The sequence below is a fragment of the Benincasa hispida genome, chromosome 7 (assembly GCF_027475165.1).
Source record: "Benincasa hispida cultivar pf3 chromosome 7, pf3_genome.v1.1, whole genome shotgun sequence".
Taxonomy (NCBI): Eukaryota; Viridiplantae; Streptophyta; class Magnoliopsida; order Cucurbitales; family Cucurbitaceae; genus Benincasa; species Benincasa hispida.
The window spans coordinates 31408879-31429115 of record NC_143484.1 but is presented as its reverse complement, the minus strand read 5'-3'; positions in this window follow the sequence as shown (position 1 = coordinate 31429115).

The following is a 20237-nucleotide window of genomic DNA, read 5'->3' as shown; positions in this document are numbered from 1 at the left end:
GGATTATCCTTAGATTTGCATAGGTGAGGGATGACTCAACAGCACCAGCTCAATAAGCCTCCCATTTCAGAGGTAAGACCAGGTACATAGCTGGGGACATAGGGTGCAATAAGGAATTCACGCCTACCCGATTTAGGGATAGAAGAAAGATTGTTCTCTTAAGTACTGAATCTAGGTCTTGAACAAGGGACCTCACCCTCTCATTGGCCCAAGAGAGATCTGATTTAGTGATTGGATCACAAACCAATTGTTCATTAGAGAATCAACCGAACTTAAGGAGCAAGATGTAATATCGGGGGTAAAACAGCGCATTGACTCAGCCGTTATTACGAACAACCTATGAAGGGTCGACTTACTAATTATGGTTAAATCAAGTAGATACAAATATATCTATAGTGAGGAGAGTGCAACTATCGAGTGATAGTGGTGTGACTTGATAATTAACGAATACTGATTAATTTGGTCAAAGAGTTTTAGCCAATTAATCTTAAATCGTTGGAGCTGTAGGTCCATAAGGTCCCTCTACTAGCTTGTAAAACATGAATACCTCGAATTAATAAATTGAGTGAATTTGGAATGATATCAATTTGAATTGTTCAAATTGAATTTCAGTTTGAAAATGTTCAAATTGAAATTAGGGTTTAAATTTGAAAGTTCAAAATTCAAATTAGGGTTTGATTGATATAATTAACGTTTAATTTATTGAAATTAAATGAAATAGGAGAGTTTATAATAATGATTTAAATATTAATTACATAAATAAGATTAAGGATTAAAATTGGGTGTATGAGTAATTTAATATTTGATATTAAATTATTTATTTAATTAAATAAAAATCAAATTAGTTTTCAATTTCAATTCAATTTAGGAAATTGAATTTTGATGTTTTAGATTTAATTAATTAAATAAAATTTTATTTAATTTTGGTATTAATTAAAATTTGAAATTGAAAATACAAAAATATGAAAACTTGATTTGAATAGGTTTTTCCCACATTTACACCAAGTAAGAGGTGTTCCTCCCAAATTTACACACAAATCTCACTTCTTCATGAAGTTGCTGCTGGCATTGATCTGAGTTTTAGTGCTTGCATGCAAATTTTATGAGTTCTTTAGAAGACTGCGGTAGAAATTATCTTCACCGAAAACCCATACTAACACCCTTCACAAATTCACTCTAATTGGAGTTCTACCACTAAAATTCAAGGTTGAGAATAGTAGAAAAGATCTCCTGAATTGGAGCTGGAATTATGTGAAGAGCGGCTTGAAGTTGGGATGGGAGAATTCATCAAAGGTATATTGTTAAGAAACCTCTGATACATGCTAGTATATTTTAACAACTTTCCTACTAATTTTTTCAAAAATCAAGCCAAGTTTCGTAAATTAAAAATATTGATTAAGAATTCACATTTTCTAAAAAACTAATAAAAAATTTCTTGACAAGAAAATTGGAAGAAAACAAACATAGATTTAAAAACATAGAACTAAAAATAAAAACATTTTCAAATAGAGTATTAGTAAGTTGAGTTAAATCTAAGTTGATTATCAATGTTATTTATATGGTTATTATTATCAATTTACATTTTTTAAATAGTGATATCATTATTAATATTTTAATGATAATAATATAAAACTTTAAAGATAGATGTAGCTCAGCCTCCATTTATAAAACTTAGCCTCCATATATAAACTTTGCTCATTTGTAAATATTTATTTGAACTTTTCTTCATTCTCTTTTTAAAAAAGAATTGTGAACAAGAAAAACAAATCTCTGTAGAGAATTTCAACCTCAATCAGAAATTTAGAGGATTTTGCAGAAATGGAGAATAACATCTTGATTTACTTTTGTTTTTTTTATTGATACATAATTCTTAGCCTTTCCATAATTGCTATACTGTTATAATTGATCTATAGTTATAAATAATTTACTATAATTTGTTTTATGGATTCATAATTTTTAACCATTTACTTTTCTTTATTATTGTTACACTGAAAATAGTAATTATTATTAATAGATTAAAATACCATTTTGATTCATATACTTGTGATTTGTTCGGTTGAAAAGAATTAATTTATGCAATTCTATGTCTAATGTATGAATGTTAAATTTAGTCTCTTAAAGTTAATTTATTGACATTGGTTAAATAATAATAATAATAATTTTAATGCAATAAAATACCATATGTAAATATATTTCAAAAATTCATATTGACAATCTAGTTGATGATAAAAAAAAAAAAAAAAAAAAAAAAAAAAATGAAAATATTAATATTAAAAGTAGAAAGACTAAAATTAAACATTTTAACCTAAATAATATCATTCGTATACTATTTCATTTCAAATTATGAAAACATCACACAGTCGATGAAGATACTATTATCTCATAAATACAAATGTAGATCAATGACAATATGTTGTCTACTTAAACTACTCTACAAACTCTTGAGCCTAACAAACTTCACTATCGTTTGAAATCTTTTAATAAGAAATGCTAAATATGTTAATAAGGTTCAACCTTTTATTAATATCTTTCGTGATTTACTGCATTGTGGATCAATCCATGTCCCATGACTTTTTTATGTAAGTGTAGTGGTAACTTGGTTGTTCATAAGTTGGTTTCTCATATGTTAGTAGACATCGATTCTTGAGATCATCTTTTAGCGAGAATAAATTTGTGATATGTTAATTAAGTTAACGATAATTAAGTATATGAATGATATGTTTAATAGTAAAAAAGATATGTGTATCAATGACAGCTCATACACTGATAATATAATCATAAATTTTAATCAAACTTAATTTTTAAGTCATAAATTGTTTTGGTATCTAAACTTTTATAAATGTACAAATTTAGTCTCTACCATTTCAATTTTATAACTATCTAGTTCTTAAACTTTAGTATATAATAATATAGTCCATGTACTGTCAATTTTGTAGCAATTTAATCTTTGTTTGTGAAATTTCATCAAAACTTAATGTCAATGTTAATTATATAATGACTTAGTCATTATAGTTCATAAATATACACGTGGTCCCGAAAAAAATTTATTGATCTACATATATAAGAAATTTCATCAAAATTTAACAATATTTTTCTTGATAAGTATTAAATCGTTGCAAAATTTAAAATACAATGATCAAATTATTACATACTAAAATTGAAGATCTAAATTATTATAAAGTTTGAAATTACAAGAACTAAATCATTAACATTTCAAACTTTGTAAACTAATTTCTTTTTTAATACAACAAGTGAGTATATGGGAGTTTAAACCACATAGCTCATGATTGCTAACAAATGTTTTAGGTTAGTTGAGTACTTATGCTCGCCATACATATTCTCTTTGTTTGCAATGTAAATTTGTCTTCATAAATATTAGGGTGAATTGTAAAAACCATTCATAAAGTATGGTGGTTAGTGGGAATTATATCATCTAACTTTCAATTGTAAAAATTGATCTCTCAAACTTGTACAATGTTAAAATTGGTCTCTTAAACTTACATAATCGTAGAAGTTGTATCATTTGTATAAGTTTTGAGGATTCAATTTTTATCACTTCGGGATCCAATTTGTACAACTATTATAACTTTAAGGGTTCAATTTTAACACTTGTAGAAGTTAGAGAACCCAATTTTTATAATTGAAAGTTTGAGGATACAATTGCAACTACTTGAATACTTATAGGGCAATTTTTGCAATTTTTCCTAAATATTAATATCAATGGGTCCCACCCTATTTTGAAAAGTATGTCAACATAGCACACAATAAATGAATGGAGTATGAAAAATTCTCTCCTCAGCAAAAAAAAAAAAAAAAAAAAAAAGTACTGCATTCATTGCTTGCTATGATAACATCATTTAAGAATAACATGAAGTACACAAATAAATTAATATGTTATTTATATTATTTTATGGCGCATCAAATTAGGAATGAAAGTAAGAAATATTAATATGTATTTTCTCTACTAGCCTAATTTTTATTTGATATATTTATTTATGAATGTTTGTGAAGTCATCCAAATGCCTTTTCTATTAACTTTGGTAATCGCACATGAGTTTTTTTTTTAAGTATTGATTTATACAGTTAAATTTTTTATTGTATCAATTTAAACTTTAAACTATGAAGGAACCATCTGATCTGTAGCGGAAGCCAAAAGCCGAATTGTTCCCAATTTCAATTTTGTTATAGAATTGAAATTTACAGAACACATTTATGCATTACAAGAAAAAAAAAATTAATAAAGCATGCTTAAAGGAGAATTAAAGGGAAAAAGGGTTAGGAATTTAACTCACCCTTGAAGAACAACTTCTTCACGAAATTCCTCTTCTCCAAATGGTCACGAACAATCACGATCAAATCGTACATAAACAGATCTCCACGTGGACACCACCACAAGTTAAACCTTTTGTATTATCTGTAGGGGATGAGAATTTCAGGAGGTGTGGGCTCTGAATACTTTTGAGAAGGAGAGAATTTTTTAGAGAGGAATAATTCTTTCTGTAAGTTCTAGGAAAACAACTGAGACCACTCTTTGTGAAGCCAGAGGAAGAAGATCATGCGTTACGTTCGTGATATATGCGACTGGGGGTTTTTCAATTAATAAAAAGATTGGTTTATACAATTATTTAAATTGCGGTAAAGTAAAATATTGTGGTAAAGTAAAGTTGCGATAATAAAATAAAGTGCGATAAAAGTAAACCTAAGCTATTATGATACAAGATACAGGATACTGATACATGATACTGAGTTTGAGACTGACTGTGAAGATTATACAAAGGGTCATGTTATGCGGTGACAATTCTTTATGTATAAAACAGAAGTAGAAAAGATAACTAGTATAAACATCACAAGTTATTAATTGCATTAAAGACATAACTACAGTTTCGTTTTCCCTTGGTGTAAACCTCTCGGTGATCGGCCGTGTTCCCACATCTCTATGGTGAAACAGGGATGAACGTAATGAACACAAAGTTGCTTCCATCTCTGGAAGAAATTCTCGCTTTAGTTAACGCATTCTTCCAACCTTCTCTCGACAGGAGGAATGGCATCTTCACTTCTACTCTCACAGGTGAAGATGTCGTCTAGCATGCTTTAGCTAAACATATTCATTTCTTTAGCACAGATTAATTTACTTGTTAGATTCATGCTAATTACCAAGGGATTAAGAAAACATCATGGAGAAAGCGATTAATGGAGGAATGGAAATAAACAGAAAGATGGAGATGAAAATGATCGTGACATTCAATACTAATATTTAACGTCTGATACATGGTGCGAATGATAGACTAAGAAGATGAATACAATTGATGATAAAGAGATAGAAACAAATACAAAAAAGTGCCAACGTCTTGACACAGATCTGGATGTTGGATGTGCTTGCCGGCGGATGGAGTGAATGTAGAGAAGAGCTTCCCTCTCAGGCTTGCTCGTCCGGTAGAAGTGACCTTGGTACAGAGCTTCAACAGCGGGGATTGAAAGGATTTTCCCTAAGACTCACCTCTCGGCCTTGTCTCTTAAATCTTCTCTGATCAGGCTCTTCAGATCAGTCTCTCTCTCAGTATACAAAATATCAAAATATGCCCGTATCAAGTATATCTTCCAATAGAAATTCAGAGGCTATTTATAAGCTCAGCTTTGACTCTCTATAGTGTGGACCCCACTTTATTATTATGGCAATTCCGAAAATGGTGGAGTGAATATTCCTTCTGTTACGCAATCAATCTCGTCAGAAATGCACAACGGTCAGCTGTACACGTGTCATGATCCTCCGCAATTGCGTTGCTCTTTTGCATCTTCGATCATTTGCCCGCATGCGGTGTTGTTTTTTATTACCGCATGCAGTTGAAGTTGCGTTGATCAATTAGCTCTTGATCGATTGTCGCATGCGCCGTCATTGCGTTGATCACCTATTCATTTCTTAATGATTGGCGCAATGCGCGTAGATGCGTTGTTATTTTTCTCTTGAGCCATGAACGCATGCAATGACTTGATTTCCTGCAAAACAGACTTGAAATATTCTTTTCTACCATCGCAATGGTGTCAGTGGGTGTATTGGTGACAATTTATAATTCTTGCATTTCTTAGCTAATTCTCATACAATTGACGCAACTTTCCTTTCTTTTAGTCGCAATATCTAAATAAAGCAATATAAATAACTTGTATTTCTACAAGTTATCACACCCCCAAATTTAGATATATGCTTGTCCTCAAGCATATCTTCTATTAAGGCAATATTGCTCAATTCTTATCCTAAATTTTGCGTCAATTGGTTGCTCCGAATGCCCCACCTAGGCACATTACTTAACATCGCAATTTCTTTCTATCCTTGCTAATTCCTAACAAAGCCCTACTTTATTCTTTTATACTACAAATTTTTGCTCAAAAGTGCTTTTCTAGTTTTAAAAAGAATGTTTACCTCTTCTTGTCAAAACAACTTGATGCGTCTGGATGCGGTGGCCAAATTTTGCATCATTTATTAGAGACTGTTGATGTGTTTACACCCTTCGTTTTGGCTTGTTCCCATGGGTGTCATGCGAACATCCAACTACGGTTGTGTACCAATCTCAACTTTAATTCATGAATTTCAGAGGAGTTGTCTCTTGTTTCTTTTTATTTTCTCTCTCATTTTTCTCTTTTCATATTGCATTATTCTTGGAAACCCACCTTCGTTTTGGCTTGCTCCCACGGGTGTCATGCGAACATCCAACTACGAGCAGGCTCCTTTCACAACTTAACTCTTATCAGGTTGGGATTGTTTTTTAGGTTTCCCTTGCGCTGACATTGGAGTTTATATGAATTTTTTTTTAAGATAAAAATAATGAGCGCATTTTTCTTAATGACCGCATACTCTTGATCTCATCTGCTCAGACCTTCCCCACCCCCAAATTTAGAGATGCACAAGATTCTCATTGCGTTGTTTGGACAGAATAGACAAACACTTGGACAAAATTTCAAAAAGAAGGTTTGAGTAGAATTTTGAAAGATAAAAGGTAAAGTAATGTTATAGATACGAATTAACTAAGTGTTAGTCAGAAAATACAAGGTGTGGGAAATGTTTCTAAGTGTATGCATATTACACATCATTGCAGGGCAATGAATAACGCAAAATAGAAGATAAAGAATATCGCAAAGTTGAAAAAGGATGATAAAGAAGAGGCACAGGCATATAGAGAGAATTGTTACTTAGTTGTATTGAAAATTAACTAAGTATATAAGTAATTATAAATATCGCAATACAAAAATTTTTGCCAGTACAAAGAATCAAAGAATTTAATTAAACAATGAATGAAATAAAGATAACAGAATGGCCGCAATAAAAATTAAATTGTAAAAATTATTGAGGAGCAGGAGGTTTTGGAGGAGGGTTTGGATGTGGTACTTGAGGAGCTTCTTAAAAAATCAGGCGCTGCCTGAGATGCGCAGGTACTATGGGTCCATAAAGATATGCTGTCAAAAAATTGAAGTACTCATGGTTGCGCTCCGCTAGTTGTCTTTGGTGCGGGTGGATCGTATAAGTGTTGCGCTGAATATTGATCAACACCTGCCTTGTCATGACAGTACTGCGTTGTAAATCATCGACTCGCTCGATTACCGCATCAATTTTCAGGCTGAAGAAGGCTTGTTGCTGAAAGAAGAGTTCTTGTTGTTGGGCAAGAAGGGACCGCATATCTGCTAATTCAGCAGCTAAGGAAGCAACGATGGATTGTGCTTGTGATGCCTCACCATCGACGGGTTGGGCAGAAGTGCCTTCACCCAAATCGTGTGGGTCATCAACACGCGATGGTGGAAGGGGAAGTTACGGTGATGATGCTGAAGATGATGATAGGACTGCTGGGTATACGGTTAGAGAATCTGGGGGAAGGAGAAGATTGGTAAAGTACTCGGGAAAGGAAGAAGAAGATTGTACGGGAGAGCTTGGAGGGCGAATTATTAAGGGTAGAGGGTCCAAGGGTTCTAGTTCTTGCATTGTTGAGTCTTGGATTTTCTCCTTTCCCTTGTCGTCTTTGCGCTGTTTCTTCGACTTGGGCTCTTGCGGCGCATTCAAATCAATGTTGGGCCTCTTCAATGGGAGCTCAGGGCAATGTGGGAAATCTTTGAGGAGAAACTTCAAAATCTTGATGTTTATTAGGCCGTGAACTTCTGCCATGGGTTCTTTCTCAATGCCTACACCCATTGATAAGCATAAACTTGAGACAGTCCATGGGAAGAAATACTGACTTCTTATGTGCCCCACAAAACCTCGAATTTGTCTTACGATCAATTGTCCCACATCGATTGGAATGGCGCGCGCAATGCAATATGCAGCCATAACTCGATCCCTCGAAATTGTTTTGTCATGGGAAGTGGGGATGAGTCGCCGTTTTACCAAATAAACCCAAAGTCGTGCCTCAGAAAGCAATGTCTTAGACGCCAGGGTCCTGATGCCTTTTAAAGAAACCGTCCACTTAGTGCCCGATTGCGTTAATATTCGCAGTGCATCTTCCATCTGCTTTTCAGTGGGATCATCAATGATTTTGTTGCCCAGTGCATCTGGGTTATCCTTTATCTGGTACAGTTCATTGATGTCCCTTGTGCTGAAAGACACTATTTACCATTTTATGGTCACCACATCCTTGGTGCCATGTAGCCGTCCGTGGTAGAAGTCGCGCACTACCTCTGGAATGACAATGGCTGGGCACTGGCAAAATGTGTCACATCCATGTTCTACGATCATGCTCGTAATCAGGTCTAGTAGTGGCATTGGCGTAGGGAAAAAGCCCATCTCCATCAGCAAGTCATCGTTCTCCTTTTTTCTTGATGGACGTATCTTTACCAATGCGGGCTTGCTGCTCTCTACGACTGCTTTGCCCTTTTCCTTGGTCAACGCAAGGTGGGATTGTTACCTTTGTTATCTTTCTCGTTCCTTGCATTGTTCTTCTTTTTCCCGTTCAGCAAGTTCTTTTCCCTTCTTCTTTCTTAAGCGTTGCACGTTTGCTTGGCGCTTTTTCTCCTTTTCGTCCTTCTTCTTTTTCTCTTCTTCTGCCTTCTTCTTCTTTTCTTCTTCTGCCTCTTCTCTCTTTTCTGTTTCAAACTTTTTTTCAAACTGTTCGGAGGCCAGCAAAAGGCATTGTTCCTCTTCGAGCCTTCTTATTTCTTCGACTCACGCTATTTCATTATTGCAGCGTACCTTCTCATCTTGTAATCTTCTCCTTCGACTACCTTCTACGATGATGAGTTGTGCCCGCATCATTTTCTCCTACTTCTTTTCCTTCTCCTTTCTCCTCTTCTCTTGCTCTTCTAATGCGTCAATCAAAATTGGAAGGCCAACGGTTGACCCTTGCAGCGCATTCTCCTTACGACGCCGCATCAAGGGGGTAATATCTCCTTCTTCTCCTTCATCAGTCGCAATTGTTTGCATTGTTTCAGGTTACGCTATTTCTCTAAGCTACACTAATTCCCCCTTGTCCTCCCTTACGGAGATGGATTCACCGTCTAGCTCTGGGCTTGCAGCCCTCTTTTTCCTTTTTTCTTCTTTCTTCAAGTGTCTTTCCTCCCGCCTGCATTCTTTTCTCTCACAGTTGAAGATGTCGTCTAGCATGCTTTAGCTAAACATATTCATTTCTTTAGCAGAGATTAATTTACTTGTTAGATTCATGCTAATTACCAAGGGATTAAGAAACATCATGAAGAAAGCGATTAATGGAGGAATGGAAATAGACAGAAAGATGGAGATGAAAATGATCATGACATTCAATACTAATATTTAGCGTCTGATACATGGTGCGAATGATAGACTAAGAAGATGAATACAATTGATGATAAAGAGATAAAAACAAATACAGAAAAGTGCCAACGTCTTGACACAGATCTGGATGGTGGATGTGCTTGCCGGCAGATGGAGTGAATGTAGAGAAGAGCTTCCTTCTCAAGTTTGCTCGTCCGGTAGAAGTGACCTTGGTACAGAGCTTCAACGGCGGGGATTGAAAGGATTTTCCCTGAGACTCACCTCTCGGCCTTGTCTCTTAAATCTTCCCAGATCTTCTCCAGTTAGGCTTTTCAGACCAGTCTCTCTCTCAGTATACAAAATATCAAAATATGCCTGTATCAAGTATATCTTCCAATAAAATTTCATAGGCTATTTATAGGCTCAGCTTTGACTCTCTGTAGTGTAGACTCCACTTTATTGTTATGGCAATTTCGGAAATGGTGGAGTGAATATTCCTTCTGTTACGCGATCAATCTCGTCAGAAATGCACAACGGTCAGGTGTACACGTGTCAGGATCTTCCGCAATTGCGTTTCTCATTTGCATCTTCGATCGTTTGCCTGCATGCGGTGTTGTTTTTTATTACCGCATGCAGTTGAAGTTGCGTTGATCAATTAGCTCTTGATCGATTATCGCATGCGCCGTCATTGTGTTGATCGTCTATTCATTTATGAATGATTGGCGCAAGGCGACGTAGATGAATTGTTCTTTTTCTCTTGAGCCATGAACGCACGCGGTGACTTGATTTCCTGCAAAACAGACTTGAAATATTCTTTTCTACCATCGCAATGGTGTCAGCGGGTGTATTGGCGACAATTTATAATTTTTGCATTTCTTAGCTAATTTCCATACAATTGACGCAACTTTCCTTTCTTTTGGCCGCAATATCTAAATAAAGCAATATAAATAACTTGTATTTCTACAAGTTATCACAAACACTACAATCTTGGAAGAAGACTACATGGGAGATCATAACTAGTATTAAATGAAGCTACTAAAAAGTCAACAAGAGTTGTTGATGAAGTTGGCCCTCTATCAAGAGCTAATGAAAAAAATCATCACTTCAGATCAGTCTTATCCTTCTAAATTGTTAAAATGCCTCGATGCAATAGGAGGGTTATATCACAACCTGGCCGTTACTTAGATTTAACTAAAACTCAGATTGTCATACTAGATGTTGGCGTTGAAGATCTATTATTTAAACAGGCAATTAATGGCGTAAACAAGGACCAATGGGTTAAAGCCATGAATCTTGAAATTGAGTCTATGTACTTCAATTCAGTATGAGAACTTGTAGATCTACCTAAAGGGGTTAAACCCATAGGGTGTAAATGGTTCTATAAAAGAAAGAGAGATGTAGCTGGAAAGGTATAGACCTTCAAAGCTAGACTTGTAGCAAAGGGTTATACCTAGAGGGATTGGGTTGACTATGAGGAAAAATTTTTCCCTGTTGCTATACTTAAGTTTATAAGAATTATCTTATCCATAGGCACATATTATGACTATGAGATATGACAAATGGATGTCAAGACTACTTTTCTGAATGAAAATCTTGAAGAGGACATCTTTATGTCTCAGTACGAGGGGTTCATACCCCACGGTCAGGAGTAAAAAGTTTGCAAGTTGAATCGATCCATTTATGGGTTAAAGCATACATCCAGATCTTGGAACATTAGATATGATATTGCGATCAAATCTTTTGGTTTTGATTAAAACATTGATGAACCTTATGTCTACAAAAAAAACATCAATGGTAAAGTAGCTTTCTTGGTACTTTATATAGATGATATCCTACTCATTGAGAATGATGTAGGGTACCTTATTGATATTAAAAAATGGCTAGCAGCCTAATTCCAAATGAAAGATTTGGGAGAGGTGCAATATGTTCTTGGGATCCAAATTATTAGGGATTGTAAGAAGAAAACGTTGGTTCTATCCCAAGCAACTTATATCAACAAAATGTTGACTCGATATTCGATGCAGAACTCTAAGAAAGGTTTATTACCTTTTAAGCACGGGGTTAACTTGTCTAAGGAACAGTGTCTTAAGACACCTCAAGAAATTGAGGATATGCAACGTATTCCCTATGCTTCAGTTGTGGGCAACTTAATATATGTCATGCTCTGCACTAGGCTAGACATTTGTTATGCAATGAGAATAGCCCATAGGTACTAGTCCAATCCTAGGTTAGACCACTAAATTACAGTTAAGAACATCCTCAAATATCTTAGGAGAATGAAAGACTAAATGCTGGTGTATAGAGCTAAAGATTTGATCCTTACTGGATCCATTGACTTTGATTTTTAAACTAACAAGAATTCTAGAAAATCCACGTCAGGATCAGTGGTCACATTGAACGAGGGAGCTATAGTATAGAGTAGCATCAAGCAAAGATGCATTGCAGACTCCACTATAGAGGTAAAATATGTAGTTGCTTATGAAGCAACAAAGGAAGCAATTTGGCTCAGGAAATTACTAAGTGATTTGGAAGTCGTTTCAAACATGGACTTGTTTGTCACCTTATACTATAACAACAGTGGGGCAGTACTCAACTATAAAGAGCTTCCAGGCACAAACGAGGTAAACATATTGAAAGAAAGTACCACTTGATACGGGAGATTGTGCAATGAGAAGATGTGATCGTCACAAAGATTGCTTCGGGACACAAGATTACTGATCATTTTACGAAGGCTCTTGCTGCTAAAGTGTTTGAGAACCATCTAGAAAATCTAGGTCTGCGAAACATGTACATTATATAATTTAGGGCAAGTGGGAGACGTGTAATGGGTATATGAAGACCCTAATGTATTTATTTACCATTCTCGTTGTTTTAGCTTATTGATATTATGTACATCCCACTAACTAGAGTTTTAGTTCAAGTGGGAGTTTGTTGGATTTTATGCCCTAAAACTCGTAGATAGAAAATGGAAAATTAACTGTCATCAATAAAGATTTACCGATGTTATTTCAATAAGTGTTATTGATTGCACTATATTTGTTTTGTTTAAATAACCTTAAATATAATAAATTAACATCATAGGTTGTCTTATGAGTCTTGAACTATATGTGGAGACATACAGGGATCAATGTTCAAGATACAACCTAAAGGATCTATAGTATAGGAATAAAGCTAGGTACCTTATCTTGATGACACTATGGATACGACCCACTTTGTATTTGATACAAACGCAATGATCCAACGCGTTCGTGTAGGTGACATGCGAGTGGGGATATCTATGCTATGAGTTTACATAAGACAGGACTATGAAATAGTAACCACTAGATGTAACTCCATTAACTAGTTAGGTTTCTATTTCTATAGAGTGACCTAGACAACTTAATCTTATTCCTGAGTGTATTATGAACGTTCATGAAGGATTGTCCTTTAATTTGTATGGGTGAGAGTGGCCAATTCGCCAACTCAATATGCTTACCATTTTGGGGACAAGACCGAATGGGAAGCTGAGAACATAATAATACAAGATGAATTTCACTCTTTCCCAACTATAGGGTAAGTAGATGAGTATTCCCTTAAATGGTGTCTCCGGGACTTGAACAAAGGGCTCTCTACCGTCTCATTGGCTCGAGAGGGATTTCTGTTTAATTGTTGGACCATAAACAAGTTTTTCATCAGAGGAGCATTGGTACTTAGGATTAAAAAGTAACCTAGGGATAAAACGGTAATTTTGACCCAAGTGGTATTACGAAACACTCATGAAGGACTAACTTGCTATTATTAGTCTATATCCGTAGACACATAAATATATCTCAGTGAAAAAAGTGCAATTGTGGGTCTTTAATGGAGTGTACCCACAGTTAACGAATATTGATTAATGTGGTTAGTAAGTTTAGCCAATTAATCTCATATCGTTAGGGCTTCTGATTTGTAGGTCCATGAGGTCCCATTCCTAGCTTGTAAAGGGAATTGAGGTAACTATTTCTTGAATAGAGTTTGAAATATTTAAATTCACTTAGGGAAATAGTATAACATATAATGGTACATTATAATATAAAATTTATTTTAATTAAACTTTATAATATAAATTTAATTTTGGATATAATTCAAAATTAATTTATGGGAGTATTAAATATTTGAAGGAGTTCAAATATTAAACTAATATGAATTGGATTCATATCAAAACAAATAAGTTAAAATTAATGCGTATTTGATGCACATTAAAACTATAGGTTATGAGAGAAATACAATTAAATATGATTAAAATTTAGGCTAAATTAAATATTTGATATTTAATTTGGTAACTAATTAATTGGAGAATTAATTATTATTAATTTAATTAAATTTGATTTAACTAAATTAATTGAATTAAAACTATAGATTATGTGAAAGATGTTTCATTTAAATATGGTTTAAATAAAAATATTAATTAAATTAGATTTAATTAATTATTAATTATTTTAATTAATTAATTAAATTAATTCTTTTTATCTCCCACATAGGAAGTTATCAAAATCTAAGATAGCTCCCACGTTTCCTCTCTCTCCATTGGTTAATATACTTGCAAAACGTAAGTTTTGTAGGTGATAGCAATTCTTTTCATATAACTGTTCTATGCTCCAAAAATTCTCTCCCTTCTTCCCATTATTGATTTGGTTCCCACAAATCAGGTATAAGGATACAATGGTGATATAAAGATTCTCCTCCTCATAACCTCCTTATATTATATATATATATATATTTATATATAGTCTTTCGTTAATGTAGATAGAGTTTTTTAGAATAAGAAACTTAAAAAGAAGCACTTTTTTAAGTATTTTGAAATTTTTTCATAACCATGATAACTATTAAAGATCCATTTGATAATTATTTTATTTTTAAAAATTGAATTTATAAACATTAATTTACCTTCTGATTTCTTTGTTATTTACTTTCTATTGTTTTGAAAAACTATGTTCAAGTATTGAAAATTGAAAAAAAAAAAAAAAAAAAAAGAAGATAGATTTTAAAATTTTGTTTTTATTTTTAAAATTGAACTAAAAATCATTCAAGTGTTTGTTTAAGCAAAATGAAAACCATGGTTCAAAATTTGGAAGAAAAAAAATAAAAACTAAAAATATAATAATTATCATACGGACCTAAATAAATAAAATTAAAAGAATTGTGTCATATCTCTTGAAGAGAAAAAAAAAAAAAGAAAAAAAGCGTCATCTTTTTTTTTTTTTTTTATGTGACCGTACAATATAGTGGGTATAGGTTGAATTATTACATTTCTGAAGAGTATGAAAAAGGACCAAATAACAATGTGTTTAACGTGCTTTCATGGTGAGCTTTGGCCGGTGGGGTATTTTTATTATTATCCTTTTTAATTCACATGTTTACCTGTTTAATAGTCTCTTAAAAGGAAATCGTATTTATTTACGTCATATTTGATAATGAAAACAATGTCGGTACAATTTAAGCTGTACTTATCTTTTGTACAGTTCAGACAATATTTCATTTAATGAAAATTTATTTTTATTTTTATTTTTATTATGTAAGAAAAATGGGATGCATGTGATAAATTATTTTTATCAAGTGTAGTTAGCTCTTTAATAATTATTTTCTTATTAATATAATATTTTTTAAAATTTATGTTTTCTTTTTTGTTTTTTAATAGAATTTTCCATCTTTACTTCAAAAAGTATTTAAATTCTAAGCTCAATCAAATAAATAAATAAATTAAAAATTAAGGTCACTTTTGATAACCATTAGGTCCCGTTTGGTAATCATTTTATTTTTTATTTTTATTTTTAAAAATAAAATCTATGAACATTACTTCTACCTTCAAATTTCTTCATTTGTTATCAACTTTTCACCAATGGTTCAAAAAATTAGGCCAAATTTTGATAAGCAAAAAAAGTAGCTTTCAAAAAGTTGTTTTTGTTTTTGGAATTTGGCTAAGAATTCAACCATTGTACTTAAGAAAAATGCAAATCATGGTAAGAAATGTAGATGAAATAAGCTTAATTTTCAAAAATAAAAATAAAAAACCATATGGTTACCAAATGTGGCTTTAGTTTTTGGTTTTCTATTTTTGAAAATTAAGAAAGCTTATAGCCACTACTTCTACGTCCAAATTTCTTCTTTTGTTATCTACTTTTTACTAATGATTTAAAAAACAAACCAAATTTTGAAAACTAAAAGAATAGCTTTTAAAAACTTGTTTTTATTTTTAAAATTTGACTAAAAATTCAACTAATACTTAATAAAGACGCAAATTATTGTAAAAAAAAAATAAAAAGGAAATAGACTTATTTTGAAAACAAAAATAAAATAATAAAATAATTACCCAACGCGGTTAAATTTTCCAATTTTCTGTTTGGTTTTTTAAACAATTTGAAAAGATAGAAAATAATTAGCAAGGGAATAGAAAGGAGAAACAAAACTTATAAAGTTGATTTAGTTTAATTGATAAAGACAGAGATAACTTTTTGGATAAATTTGTATTTGTCATTTTTTTAAGTACTTGTATTTGCCATTTAGCATGGCAAAAGTGATAGCGTGAATTCAAATATCTCACTTTTTTAAGATAAATGTCCAATACTTTAATTTAATCCATTAGAAAAAAAATAAAATCCTTTTTTTAATTTTAAAAATATTATCATTTGTGCAAAGATTTAAAAGTATAGTCGGTTTTTTTTTTTTTTTAAAAAAAAAAGTTCTATGATGAAGAAAAATTTTGGACAAATATCATTTCTAACCAGATCAGCGACCCAACAACAGAACGAGCTCAGCCACTCACAAACAAGTTGGTTAGAACAAGCTCTTTGTGCTAAATTGTCAGCAACAGTACAGCCTCTCAAACAATGTGAAAGCTAATATTTTCAACGCCATTGGAAATTCTGCTTATTTCCTCATTCCAACATTGATAACTTCTAAAAAGTAAATGATAATCCATTGACTACAAACATGAGCATCAAGGACTCGCTTGTCATTTCTAATGCAGTTCCTATCCAACCATATAGACCAACATGCAATAGCGATTAATTCTAGATCATCTTTTATGCGGCTTTTGTTCAAAATATATCCAATGATCAAGAGATCCTCATGAAACAATAAGAAAATTTAAGATTTAGTGCATTAAGAGACATGGTTGATAGACTCCCAAGCCTTTGAACAAATAGGGCTAAAGGTACCATATCAATACCCTTCTTCAATAAAACAATGCCTGTTGGAATAATCTCATTTAAGACATGTCGTATGAAATGTTTAACTTTAGAAGGGACTTTACAAAAGTCACTCATAATATTGCAATTGAAAGATTTAAAAAGGATCTTAGAATTGAGATAGAAGTTGTAGCCATTTTCTATAGTGTTTTTCAGATTTATCATAGTACCAAATCAATCTGTCATCGAGATGAGAATTGATAGGAATGACATCATGTAAAGTATGGTGGTAGTTACAATGAGAATTTATCATAGTGTCAGATCAATCTATCATCGAGACAAGAATTGATAGGAAATAACATCCTATAAAGTATGGTGGTAGTTACAATGAGAATTTATCATAGTGCCAGATCAATCTATCATCGAGACAAGAATTGATAGGAAATAACATCCTATAAAGTATGGTGGTAGTTGCAACTATATCCTTAATTTTTCAATTGTAAAAACTGACCGTCAAACTTAGAATCGTAGTAAAAATTAGACCACAAATGATGCAAATTGAACCTTAAGCTTATATAATTGCTACTATTTTTATAATTATATAAGTTTGAAGATCTAATTTTATTACTCATATAAATTTGATAGCTCAATTCTTACCCTCCATAATTACCATTTCAGTAGTTTTTACCATTTATCCAGTGATTTTTTTACATTGTACTTTATGGTCGGCTCTTGCACGGAAATGGACCAAAAGATAATTGTCAAAAGAAAAAAAGAAATGGACCAAAAGATATGAAGATTCCTACATTAAATAAAATAGAAAAAGTTGGAATATCAAAATCAATAGTCAACATATTTACTATTCTCTCTAACACAAATTTTCTTTTGTTTTCTAATTTTTTTAATCAAAATATCATTTCGATTACTATACTAGAAGGTTATTCAATTTTGATCTACATACTTTTAATTATCTAATTTTAATTCCTATATTTTCAATAAATCTTAAATTTAGTCTCCAATGTTAATTTTTTGTTATCTATTAACATTTTCCAATAAAATTTGAAAATGTATTAACATATTATATTTATTTGCATGAAAATTATCGTTATTATTTAACTAATTTATGTAAAATTAACTTTGAAAGAATAAATTTAAGATTTATTGAAAGTACGGTGATCAAAATTGGACAATTAGAAATTTATGAACTAAAATTGAACAAATTTCAAAGTATAGGACCGAAATCAGTTTAACCTAATTTTTTCTTCTTTTTTTTTTTTTAATAATGTTTTCCCATAGTGAATGTGGATTGAAATAGGGTCTATTATAACTAATTAGTTCAAACAATCCCATTCTTCCTTTGAAAGCATGTGGAACCCATTCCAAATACAAGAGAGGAGATTACAATTAATTGAAATATTAATTACATATTTCATAATAAGAATAGAAAAAGTAAGGTATGACCAGTACATAATTAATTTTTTTATAAAGTTATTATTTTGTCACATGGGTCTACACAGTTCTTATTACTAAATTCTCTTCTTTTACAATAGTGGCTCAAAATATTAATAGTATCTAATATTCATTTTTAGATGCAATATTAATAAATCAATACAAATTTCAAATGCTTTCAACTATAATTTACATATATTACTTAATATTTGAAGGTTTAAATTCTTCTATCTTTATTTACTGTACTGAAAATATTAATAAAAGATATAAATAAATCATGAGCGTAGTTCAACTGGCACAGTATTTATATTATCGACCTCGAGTTAGAGGTTCGACTTTCCACCCTACACTTTAATTACAATACCCTCCATTCAAAAATATATATATATATATAAATAAATAAATCAAGAAAAATATTCAAAACCCGTCTTAATATTCAAATAAATACATTAGGGACATTTTGACAATTTTTATTTTTTAAATAACCGGCCAAAATAACTTTCTAAAATATTTGACACGTTTTGCAAGTTGAACCGCATGAATTGATTTTTTTTTTTTTTTTGGAAACATTTTTCTTTAGTTTAATCAAATGTGGGGGAGTTTTTTTTCTTTTTAATTTCCTCTTTTGATTGATGATTTTTACCCCAACTTGTGTTTATTACTTTTCACCTAAGTTAAAATAATAACCACATATTATAATAATCAATTCAGCACTTCAACGCCTCTTAAATTTATAATTATGAAAATTTAGTCAATGCGATTTTAAATGCAATAAAGAGATCTAGACTTCATACCCTTCCTTTGCTTTTTTTTTTTTTGACTTTGACATGTGGAGTGGAGGTTTAAACTTCGGACCCATTTGGATTGACTAAAAAAAACAATTTTTGTAATTAAAAAACTCATTTTTATTTAAATACTATTGATCAAAATTGTTTAAAATACACTTCAAATAGTTTTTGAAGTGGTTACTAAACATTCCAATTTTTTTCTAAAATGACTTATTTTTTAAATTAAACATATGAAAATGTATTCTAAACATACCCTTCTACCTCTTTTTATTGAGAGAATATAATACTTTAACCACGTTACAAACTTACCGTCTGATTTTATTTTATATTTTTTTTTAAGAAAAAACAATAGTAAGTTTTAGTCAATTTTTTTCCATGTGAAATATGTCATATCTTGCTCCTTTTTTCTTTTTAATCTTCATTATCTCCTTAGCTCTTCTTTTAATTTTCAAATTCCCCCCTTTATATTTAATAGCTATATTTCATTTTAGGGAAATTAATTAAGTAGGTTCTATTTTCAAACCCCAATTCTAGGATGATTAAGGAACAAACAAATATCTATTCGGAAAATGTCTATTTTAGTCTCTCTTTTTTTCCCTTTAAATAACCATTTTACTCTCATAGTAATTTTATCGTTCATTAGTTAACATATGGATAAAGATAACTTCATATATGTCCGCCCCCTTAGTAACATACTCATATATTAATGGCTTAAGTGGGTGTTTTCAAGTTGCACTACAATAATTACACCTCAAAATGCTTGCTTTTTAAAAGTTGAGAGATTCGGTTTGATATTTTGAAAGCAATACCACAAATTTTGTTTAATTTTATTATTAATTTATTTTTAGTTTCAAAGCTTTATGTATAGATCCTTTGTAAGTAAGGTTCAAAATATCAATGTTGATAAAAATATCGAGATCCTAATTTTATGAAAGTATCAATAGAAATATCAATATCGATAGATATTTTGAAAAAAAATTATGGAAATTGATGAAAAGTGATGGAAATTGTTATAATCAGTTAATAAAATTTTGATTGGGACTTAATTAGACTATAATTAACCATTTTTAATCATAATTTCTATAAAGTAAGACAACATTTAGATGTTTATTGTAAATATATGTGTAAATATTGATGCAAGAGTAGAAATTT